Source organism: Pinus tabuliformis, chromosome 7 (assembly GCF_031772625.1).
Source record: "Pinus tabuliformis cultivar Carrire ecotype Pingquan chromosome 7, CPIR1, whole genome shotgun sequence".
NCBI lineage: Eukaryota > Viridiplantae > Streptophyta > Pinopsida > Pinales > Pinaceae > Pinus > Pinus tabuliformis.
The window spans coordinates 344,626,046-344,638,283 of NC_142293.1; the positions used below are offsets into that span (position 1 = coordinate 344,626,046).

Below are 12,238 nucleotides of genomic sequence, written 5' to 3' on the forward strand. Positions count from 1 at the left end.
TTACCAGCTTGCTTACAATTTCACGCTAGAAGAGGACATCACACTGAATACAGTTTACCTGCTGCTTAAGTCTTTAAAGACTTATCAAACTATTACCTCTTCCTACACACATTCAGACTATATCATGGTAGCATCTGCATCCTCCTCCCTCAGTGTTACTCCACTAAATCAAACCAATAAGGAACTGGAGGCCTTGCCATTTATTGACAAGGATTGTCTCATCAATGACTTTGAGGGAAGCAGGGACTTCTTGAAGACCTTCACTACACTGAGGGAAGACCATAAGGCTGGACTTGGTACAGATGGAATATGGGAGTCAAACCTGCCCTATTACTGTCTCCCAGCTGTGAATGTTTTCCCTGAAATCATTCACTTATGTGCTCAAAACTATGATCTGGAGCACAGAGCTGTCAATACTCCATCAGGGAGGATCCTTTTTTATATAAATGCTGACTCCATCAACAAGATGTTACAGTTTGATCAAACGGAGTTGCTAGTCCCATTCTCCATGAGGTATTTACTGGAAGCTGGTGATAAGATGACCAGTGAGGAGCTGCAGAAGGTCACCAGGAACTACATGTGGACTGAGTGCCAGCCTACAGGGCCACCCCCTTATCTGCATGAACATTTCAATGACTCAGGCAGGCTGCTGCTGGACATGATAGCCTATGTGCTAGGTTACCAAAACAGTAAGCATGTGGATCAAGCCATGCTCGTATTGCTGTCTGCTTACAGCCCACGTAAACCCCCTGCCCGAAAGTATAACTTTGCTAAGTTCATAGCCAATAGGATTCATGATCAATTGAGCAAATTGGACAGACAGGGGGTCTTCAGATACTCAGCTTACATCTACCACCTGTTCATGTTTTATCATTCTGAAGCTTTCCCATGCTACATCAGAAGGCTGGATAACAAAGGAGAGAGAAGATCTGTCATTTTCTGGACCTCAGTCTATCATGAAATCACAAATTCACCCTACACCTATTGTGAATTTGTTGACCAGTTTGTGTACCCAGTCTCCTGCATGCTTATGAAGTCCCCTCCATCTAGAGTATCTAATGAGATCAAGAAAGCTTTGCAGCTATCTAAGAAGTACAAAATAGGTGATTGGTACCTATATGAACACCATACTGTATTCAGAGTATATGGGTGTGAGCTCTGTCCATATAGGCTACCCAAGTATGTTCCTATGAGATTATTTGCCTTGGAGTATTACAGGCAATTGATTCAGTCAGACCTTACCCATTTCCACAGCTCCAAGAAAAAGGCACACCTTAACTTCAAAAATGAGTTGGGTCCTTTCATCATGAACAAGAAGGAAGGATGGGAATCTGCAGACCTGATCCTCAAGGACAAATACAAATTGTCATACAGTTTTCGATGGGTCCCTTATGACCCTCAAGGTTTCATCACTGCTAGGAGAACTAAGTACAGACTCCTAGGGATTAAACACTGCCACTACCCACACATAGAAAAATATGCCAACTTACAAGAATGGCAGCTGGACACTTTAGTTGAGAGCTTAACTGAAGAAGAGAGAATGCTTAAAAATATGAAAGAACTTGAGAAGACTATTGACCTGGACTATGTGCTCCAGGTACCTTTCAGACTGCCTCAAACAGTGGGAGAAGGGACCTCAGTTACCAGGACAGCGCCACAAACAGCAGCACCAGGCTTAGATAAAGGAAAAGGAAAAATGGATGCAGAGGATGAAGCAAAAAGGAACAGTCAGAGCAACAGTCACAGCAGAAAGATCAACAAACAGAACAACAAACAGAGCAGCAACAAGAACAAACTATTCTGCCACAAACTGGGCTGCCAGAACCCCCCCTATTGCAAACACCACCACCTCAAATTGAGCCACTAACTACCTCAGTTTTACAGACCCCAGCACATGAAGAAAGGGGTACTAAAAGGCAAAGAGAAGAGTCCACTCCCCTCAGTGGATCCTCCCACCAGCCAGAAGCCAAAAGGCAAAGGGCAGATTCCCCAGAGGTGGAAGACATTACTGAAGATGTCTTGAACGATACAGCAAAGGACAGGGAGGGCAGCCAACATACAGGGACAAGCTCCTTTCAGCAGGAGCAGAATTTACAGCTTGGTTTGGAGGTGTCATCCTCCTCTCAGCAAAGCCAGAAGCTTAAAGGTGCTAAGGCTACCTTCAAAGAAATCAAGGCAGCAAATGAATTATTGAGGGCTGAGGTTTACAAACAGTTTATAGATGCTACTCCAGCCCAGCAGGAAAGGTTGATGTCAGTCTACGACTTCAAAGAGGAAAAAATGATATTCAGCCATTTCAAACCCAAGGGGCCACACCCAATGACAACTGCAGATTTCATCAAAACAAGGGTGGAGGTCCTGGCCAAAGACATACACCCTATGGACCAAATTGAGCTCCACAAGCAGACTGGGGAGATGGTCTATGCCACCCTGGTAGAAAAGGCCACATTAACTCATGAGCTGAAAGAATCTTTGAAGAATACAAACACTCAACTAGATTTTGAGAGATTGTCCTCTAAGGCCAAGGACAATAGGATAAAATCTCTGGAGGAGATTATTGTTGATCTGGGGCATGACCCTAGTGATCCAACCGGGGTAAAAGCCCTCATAAAGAAAAAGGATGATGATCTAAATGCCATGAAGAAGAGGTTGAGGCTGTTACCTACAGAACACCCTCAGACAGCTGAATTGCAAAAGGAAAAGCAAGTTAATGAACAACTCGACCTCTTATTACAGCAAGATCAAAGGATCCAAGAACTAGAGAAAGAGCTGGAGGGAGCATTGCAAGACAAACAGGGAGGATCTACACTCCAAGCTCCTCCAACAGATTCCACAACAGCAACAACTTCTGGGGCAGCAGTGGCCCCCACAACTGAAGCAGCAGGTACAACAACAGCTCCAGATGCCCACCCCAGTGTAGAAGAACTAACCAAAGCTATCAAGGCAATGGAGCTACAAGCGGATGAAATAAGGAAAGCAAAAGAAAAACTGGCAGAGATAGATGCCAAATATGATCAATCAAAGATAACGGTAGCAGAACAGGGCAGACAGATTAAGGCTCAAAAAGATAAAATAAAGGCCCTGGAGAAGGAGCTCAATCTGGAAAATACTATGGTAGAAATCAAAAGAATCTTGTGGAATAAAATTACCCAAGCCGTTATCAAACAGTGGAAATCCATTAAAACAATGCATGAGCATATGGATTTAATCGTACAAGCCCAGGCAGATGTCCAGAGGGCCAAGACAGTGTTAGGAAACAGACCTGAGTATGCTAGCCAATTGATAGAATTTTTGAACAGGCAAGACAAAGAGGAGCTAGCAGCTGTTGGAATCACCAACAGAACAGAGGCCATCCTCATGGCTAAAAAGGTGCTAACTCTCAGAGGTTATGTACAGACGGCAGAAAGAAGAAGTTATGAGATACAGACTGAAGTTGAAGATTATAAACTCAGAATGGGAATGCTACAAGAGGACTTCCTAGCCTGTTGAGCAGCTCAGGAAAATTGATCAGCAGTGATCAATTTGCAAACAGGGTGGCCGCTTACATTGAAAATCAAATCACTGCATCCAGCAGTACCCCTGAGGAAACAGTTCCTCCAACAGGACAGAGCTTGTACACTAAGCTTGAAGGCTCATTTTTTATTGAAAATGAGGTAAATCATCTATTTGAAACTCCTCCTAGTTTTTTCAGATATACAGAGCTTGATGAGACTCCTCCTAGGTTATCTTCACATGATATGATAGCCAGGTTTTCATGTTCCTTATTACATTCATTAATCATAAGAAAAGCATCTTCGGATGATTCTTGAAACTCAAGCATGACGTCTCTATCCTCTATCATAAATTCATCCAGAGAAACTTTTTCACCTACCTGAACAAAGATATCCTCTTGCTGTTCATGAATTGGCTGGATTACCTTGGTAGGAAGGTTGTGTTCTGATGAGATGAGGGCAGTTAAGCCTGTAACTCTGTCTTCTTCATTTGAGGGAGCCTCAACAATGCAATTCTCTTCTATGAGATCTGGAGCAACATGTTTTTCCTGATCACAATCCATCTCTGGATTTGGTTTATCATCATCATTTTCGGAGATTAGAGCACATTTTCCTACGTATCCTCATTTATTTCAACCAGATTTGAAATAGTACTTCTTTTTTCAACATTTTCAGTCATATGGAAATCTTTAACCTGCTGATTTTGATCCTGCTGCAAATTTTCCTCTAAGAGTTATGTAGGCTACTGAAATGGATTTTCATACAATGCTTCTGTGATTTCTTCGTCCATAAAATTATCATCCTCATAGTATTTTTCAAGGTTCTCAATAAAACCATAAGCATGCTTACAACAATCCTGAACTAAATTTAATGATGGATAGGATTCTTTATACTTCTCAAAGAATATTGAATGAAAATACTTTAAACAATAAATGGAAGTAGGTGGCAAGCTTTCATACCAAGATCGGGCTTCATCTTCCAAGGTAGCCATAAACATTTTCATCAAACAGTCTTCAGGAAAATTGATCTTTAATCTATGCACATGAATGTGAAATTTCACTAGATGAAGAGCAGCGTCATTACCTTCCACATTTCTGAACACAGGCAAATTATTTGACCAATCTACCTTGGGCATTCTATTTGGAAAACCTGGGATGTGATCTCGGCTCATGGGAGCGTATCTTCTCACAATCTGATCCATCTTAAGAAATCTCAAAGCTATTGATCCCTCTGCAGTGGAGTCACCATGAAGCACTAATTGCTAGATTCTTCAGTGAATGGAGTCACCAGGTGAATGATTGCAGTCATCTTCTTATGTCTGATCGTTGTTCACCATCAACCATCAGATCTGAGCTTGATAGATGTACTGGGGCAAAACAATCTTCAAGCAAGCCATTTTCTTCCCCAGTGGAGTCGCCAGTATGTTAGCACTCGAATCTGCCTCAGGCTGAAGGAAGGCGAGGTTCAAGGCAACATCAAACCAAGCTCAACCTTGTAGCTAGCCCTACGAGGACAGGAGAGGGCTCTCTCCGGGTCTATCTCAATAAAATGATCAATAGAGTCCGATATGACTTAAATGGTAACTGATTTTAGGCTAGTAAATGAATTTGAATGAGGGATATTTGATTTAATGACTAAGTTGCCGGGCTGTATGGGAGAAGGACAGCATGAGCAGAGATTTAACCAAAGGCACAGGATATTTCATAAGGCGAGATAAGCATGAGATTTTAGCAATCGAATTGAAACTAAATGGAGTGAAAACACTGTTTAAGAAAGCTAAAAGGGGCACTAAAGTATGAATCCTTTCCATGCAGAAGAAAACACATAAAAGCTAAACACTTCCTCAAGGCAGAGCAATGACTAAATTCTACCTTTCTCACTTAAAAGCATTCAGTTGAAAATGATTATGAATGGACTGTGAATATAACGAGAAACATATGGAACATAAATAACAAACACATGCCAAAGTCATACCACAACAATCTTACAAATCAGAGCTGCGCCATTTAGTTATTTCTCTGTCAGAACTGTACAGTGATAGTTTTGGGTTTTTTCTTCCCACACTTTTGCTCGGAACTCAAAACCCTTTACACATAATTTTCATACAATAAATAGACTCAGGAATGGGAAAACAGATCGATTTCAGAATAGGGGCCGTTTCACGTAAAATCATGAGAATAGGAAAGGTCTGCTCTAAAAAGGAGCAGCGTTACATTTGTTTGTTCAGTGGCCAATTAAAAGACAGAATCTGGAGTGCAGACCCTTAGAATTGCAAGTGCAGTTAAAAATATACCATCATTTCCTATCTTTATGCTGTGGTGACTCTTCACCTTACGTTGGCCCTTTGAATCAAATACTAATTTTCAATAAACGATTTTCCACTAAAATTTCGCCTTTAAAGAACACATCGAGCTACAATTTGCTAAGCTCAACACGTGTCTCCATTTTGCAAAAATTACTTTTATCACTGATCTGAGACAGCTGGACTAATGAAAGCGTAACAATGACCACCCAGCACACCTCCACTGTGAACCAAAACACTATGAAGATTATATAAATCGCGCACACATCTATCAGCATCTGGAGAGAGATATGTGCCATTGTCTCTGTCTGAGTCAAGTGAAGTAGAAATTCATTTCGATCATTTATCTTGACCATTGTGTCTCACATGAAATCATATTCAACGCTTCACTAAAGTTGTGGTACGGGGAAAACCGAGGAAAAGAACACCTTTTCTTGCCTTCTGAAGTCCATATTGCTCTACGCGATATTTGTTATCACCATTAAGTTTTTTCCACTTCAACATACTTATCAAATGAAGCATAGACATCTCGGCAGCCTTTAACATCAAGCTGTAGATCATACAATGATTCCTTCCTCGTAGATTTATAATCCACCTTTACGCACTCGATGTAGTTCAAATGATGTCTTTCAAATAGATGCTTTATGTATCCTCACCAGCTATGCCCTTCATTTATCTTCTAACTTCCGGCAAAGTACTTGGTTTAGCTCCTGCCAATCCTCTGTAGTTCTCCCAAAATATTTTATGTTGCAACCTGTTGATTCCGTAGCTACTGCAATATTCACACAAGAAATGACGACTCTTTACAACTTTAGGCCAGCACTCCATGCTAATCTTCTCCACTCAGCTTCACTCAGTTTTAGGTACTCGGCTTCATGCAAATGTCAGCTTGAAATTCGTATTATATCAAAATAAAAATTGACATTCACGCGCTAGTTTTCGGAAAGAGGAAGGTGGGTTCTTGTAACAACGATCAACAATTCTCCCTGCAATCGTTGTTCTCCTACAGTGCCACGGCAGATGGGCTCTTCACACATCCTTTCAAAGCTCTTTAGTTTGCTTCACATTGGAGCTTCTGGTTACTAGTTAAGATGATGTTGGTCATCCATTTCTTTGAATTCATGTTGCAGAATTGTAATGTCCCTGTGTGATGACTCCTTGAAAATATTAGATTGGTCGATGGACTGGCTAACATTCCGAAGCATGCTGGTTTTGAATTGGATATCACTGAGACTTGGAACTTCAAACCTACACAGTGAGCTCTATTTTCCATTCTAGATTCATGCGAGCAATCTCTGCACACAAGCACGTAGTTTCGCTAGACAGGCATGTACAGTCAAGCTCTCCATTGTCCAAACATAGTTGTATGCTCTCCCATAATAAGTTGATGAACATATTCTCTACACACATCAACTCTCATCTGAGCTCAAATTAACCCCGTCGAAGATTAGAATAGGCAGCGGATCAAATGATGCCGATAACACACATCAGATTAGAAGAAAATATGTTTGAAGGCATACGTCAGATCAGGTCAAAAGTATGGTGAAAAAGGCGCTAGCCACTAGGTATCAAACCTCTGTTGTCCTGTGAGTAATTTCCGTACAATATGTATGAGATATTTCAAAAGTTCGATTAGTTTCTGGAGCATACATACTGGTGCTCAAGACTAATTAAGGCGAACAACCAACCAATGCAAAACCACGTTGTTTTCAGCTGCACAAGCTCAACACTATGCTCTTTCAAAACGTCCACAACTTTTCTGCTAAATCCACAACGTGGTTGATCTGGGGTACCTTTCATAAACAAAAGGACAGGTTTAGAGTCCACAAGTTGCTGTAGTCTGCTCTTAAGCATGGTATCTGATCTAGCAGTGATGTTCCTAACCTGTGGAGACTTATTCAATTCCTTAACTGCCTCAATTAATGCATGACCGCCAGCCATGCCAACGCTAGCAGGAGCAGCTGAGCTCACATGGTCATTAGCAACCCGTTCTTCAACTGGAGTGCCAATATCTGTATTTCCTTCTGTGGTTCGATCAACATGTGAAACAATACTTGAATCTGTTCCGCTTTTGCGAGGAGTTGAATCTCTTTCACGTCCTAATCGGAGCTCATGTAGACGCAAGATCATTGCCACACGACTCCAATACTGTTTCAAAATGCTTCAGTCTTTAATGAAGGGAATTTAAAATGTATTTTGAATTTATAAAGCGGAGAAGTTATTGGTGTGACCGGAGCAATTTTGAATTTGAAATTTATAAGCGGTGGCAAAATTTCTATGGTGTTCCGGCTTTGTGCGCAGCGAGCACAACTATTGCGCCACGCTAGTCTGGTGCGCCATGCACTTGTAAATTTCCACTCGCAATTTTAGCTCAGTGCGCCGCACACATCCTATGCGCCGCGTGCTCCTTGTATGTGCCGCGTGCACTGTCAACACACTGTCAGCCTCTCCAACACTAAAATTCACTCTTCAACCTCCAAATTCGGCTTTCTCCTTTGGATTTTAGTGAATGTTTGACATGTAGATAGGTTGTCAAAACAATGGATTTGCTTTACAATTTAATATAGCACTGCTTTTAAATGGGATTAACAGGATTTTTGAAATCTATTGGTGGTCCTTCACTTGAGCAAATCACAAAACCAATTGTGCCACTTGGATATGTTGGAACTGATGTCCATGTATAGTGAACAGAGCCCTTGAAAGTCTGCCTGCACATTGTGACAATATCTTGAATAACATGCATATGTAACCACAAGCTTTCTGCCTGACTTATAACTACGCCTCCAGGCCTCAATGCTCTGGACACTGTTTCATAAAATGGTTTTCCAAATAGTTCCTCTGCAGGACCTACTGGATCAGTAGAGTCTACAATAATTGCATCATAAATTCCGGCCAGACATTCCCTCAAAAAGGCAGTTCCATCACCGATATGAAGCCTTACATGAGGATCATCATAGCCTACAGCAACGTTTGGGAAAAATTGTTTGGATACATTTATAACCATTTCATCAATTTCACATATATCAATTTGTTCCACCGAACTGTGTTGACATATTTCTCGAAGAACTCCCCCATCACCTCCTCCAACAACCAATACCTTTCTAGGAGATGAAATAGAACAAAGTGGAAGATGAGCTATCATCTCATGGTAGGCGCATTCATCTTTCTTTGTCAACTTAAGCATCTTATCCAGAACAAGCACTTTCCCATATGTTACTGACTGAAATACCATCACATCTTGATATTCTGACTTGCCTTCAAACAATATATTTTCCACCGCAAATTCCTTCGAGTCTTTCATTTTCTTCTCTGACCTTCTTTAGCTGAAATGATGGTTCTTCTGTTTGTGCTTTTGCAGGGATAGGAGCAGCTATAGCTGCTACCATTGAAGAGCTGTACAACTTCGAAACATTTTGACAAATTACATATTTACTACAAAAACACATTTGATGATTTCTTCTTCAAAACAGGGTTTTGAAGAAGAATCAATCTCGCATTATTGACGATGACATTCCTGAAATAAAAACTTACTGAACCTCCCTCTGGCCTGCAAGCGTTATTTCACACTTCTAGAGACAAAACCCTGGACTCAAGAATTAAAATAACTCTTTTTGACCAAAATGGCATTTGATGACGGCAAATGACGAGAAATGAACCTTGGTGAATTTGGCTCTGACAGAGGACTGACAAGACTGAGTCTAACAGGAACTATTGATCTCAATGTTGTACATGTTGTGCACTGATAAATGGATTTCTCCTAACCTAGACCTTATGATATCTAGTAATTATGTTGTGATCATGGTTATGTTGATGTATATATATGTATATCTGTATGTATGTATTTTGTTGTTTGATAGGGTCATTAGGAGTCATGATTTTTTTATGCTAATGTTTATATCTATATATGTTTGTATGTATGTATATATGTATGTGTGTATGTTGAATATGTGGTGATATGTACATATGGTGTTGTGTACATGTTGTATATGCTAGGCTATGTACATATTGTATAGGTGTGTCGCGTACTTGTTGATTTTGTAGTTCTATGCACAGATGGTGTTGTGCGCATGTTGGATATGTGGTGTTGTGTACATATGGTTCTTTGTGCATGTTACATATGCAATTCTGTGTACATATGGTGATATGTAAATGTGGTGTTGTGTGCATGATTGTACATGTGGTGTTGTGTACATGTTGTACATGAGGTGCTATGTGCAGGTGGGGTTGTGTGCATGTTGTGCATGTGGTGTTGTGTACACATCATACATGTGATGTGTAGATGTGTTGTTGTGCATAGGTTGTGTAGGTGGCACTGTGTACCTGCATTATTATGTACATGTCATACACATTGTGTTGTGCACATGTGGTACTGTGTTATGTGTATTACATAGTCATTGTGTCACCGCATGTCTATTATTGTGTTGTATTCTATGTATGTATATGTAATGTGTTGTACACCAGGTGTAGGTGTATGTGTTGTGGTGTACACTGGGTGTAGGTGTATGTATTGTGCGGTGTTGTACACCATGTGTGGATGTATGTGTTATGATGTACATTGTGTATGTGTATGTGATGGAAGAGGGTAGAAGCCTTGGGTGCTTGCTGGGTTTGGTAACTAATCTGGTGAGGGTACAAAAAGAAGAAAGGAAGAAGCAAAGAACTGATTGAAGGATAAGTATTGGTATTTTATTTCATTTTTATTATGCATGTGATTTATGATTTTGACTTATGATGGTTACATGTGATCTATAATCCTCGTTTAGGATGATTGTATGCAGTTCATGATTCTTGATTTACGATGGTTGATTTTTGACCTAACTAAATGTTATATGTTTGTACATGATTATTTGGTAAAATATGCTAGTTTGACTTGTTGTGATAGGAAGTAAATAGAATGGAAAGTGTACCTTGTTGATAGGCCACCAACACTAGTAGAAAATGAGAAATTAGTGACTAGGTGACTAAAAACGTTAGTCACCACAACTTTTCTAGGTGAAATACTACAAAAAATGAGCAGTTTTAAGTGACCTAACTAAAAATAACTAACATAAATGACTAATTTAGTCACAAGTTAAAAGATATGACTATATAATAAGTAATACAACTAAAAATGACTAATGTGAATGACTAATGTAAACTAAACTATGGTTAGATTCTAATAAGGTATTTTTGAGCTACCTACAACTACTTGAAGTTTATTAATAACATTATTAATAGAATTGGGTATATTTTCCACCTCCTTAAGGGTTAGTTGATATTCCCCTTATATGTAAACCTCATGTTCTCTTTCCCTCTTTATATGAACATACCTACTTAGGGAGGTATTTTATACTTTCATGTGATGGTTCCTAATGACATTTTTCAAAAAAAAAAATTATAGTTTTTATTGATACTCTCAAGCCAAAATTATCACTCTCTAGACCTTCAACAATATTAAATATATAGCCTCTATGTGAAGAAACCTCCTACTCAATAGTGGAAACATAAACAATTGACAAATTGTGAAAATTTAATCTTGGGCTACTCTAAAATCTAAAATTGACCCATTAAAATTTAATTTCCCTCTACTCAATTAACAAATTATTAAACTCTAATCATTTAATTTCCCACTACTATTATTCCTTCCCCTCTACTCTTCTTCCTTAGTGGTTGAGAGAGGGCTCAAAGCCAATAACAATGAGTAGCTAGGAGATTTTAGAATAAATAAGAACTATTCCATATAGGCTTCTTGGCAGACTTATTATGGCAGTGCCTTTCTCGTTTGTAGTGCCAAATTCCTGAGCTACGTCCTCCACAATAGTTATACACTTCTAGAGATGTAGAATGCTACCCAAGTCAAGAGCGTATCACGAGAAAACAAGAAATAACCTGTTAACTAGATCCTTTGCATATAAGTAATAATACGACCCTCCTCTTTTTCATTTTATTGTAGCTAGGGTGATTTATCATAGAGTAGGTTCCATTGTTTGTGAAAGAACGTCTCTCTACTTCTTCTCTTGCCTCAGTAAGATAGTTCGCTCATCCTGGGTATGAGAATCAACACAAGGAATAACACCTAGTTAATGTGGACCACTCCGAAAGAGAGGTTGGGATTTTCTCTACTACATACCACTTAGGAATGAACCCATAAATAATTAACAACCCAATACTTGCCAAAATTGTTTTTCACTTGAACCCCTGTATCCATGAGACAAGTAACTTGACGGTATTTAGAGGAGAAGACAAGATGGTGAGGGAGATGCGTCCTCTAACTGTTTGTAGCAATATTTTATCCCGTGTATGCCCTCCACCCAGTATAAATTAGGAGATTTTGTCTCTTTCCCACTCAAATTATTGTTGGCCCCATGGATTCTTTATGAAATTAGAATGGTTACTTGTCTATATGCAATATCAAATATTGACATATTGATTTAAGGTCTCCTGTTTGATGCTCTTCCTTTGTGCA

At 39.6% G+C, this 12,238-nt stretch overlaps 1 pseudogene; it reads right to left on the bottom strand.

Moving 5' to 3' along the window:
* Window positions 1-8,368: 8,368 nt before the first annotated feature.
* LOC149247346 (spermidine synthase 1 pseudogene) lies at window positions 8,369-9,094 on the bottom strand (annotated as a pseudogene).
* Between the last annotated feature and the right edge of the window lie 3,144 nt (window positions 9,095-12,238).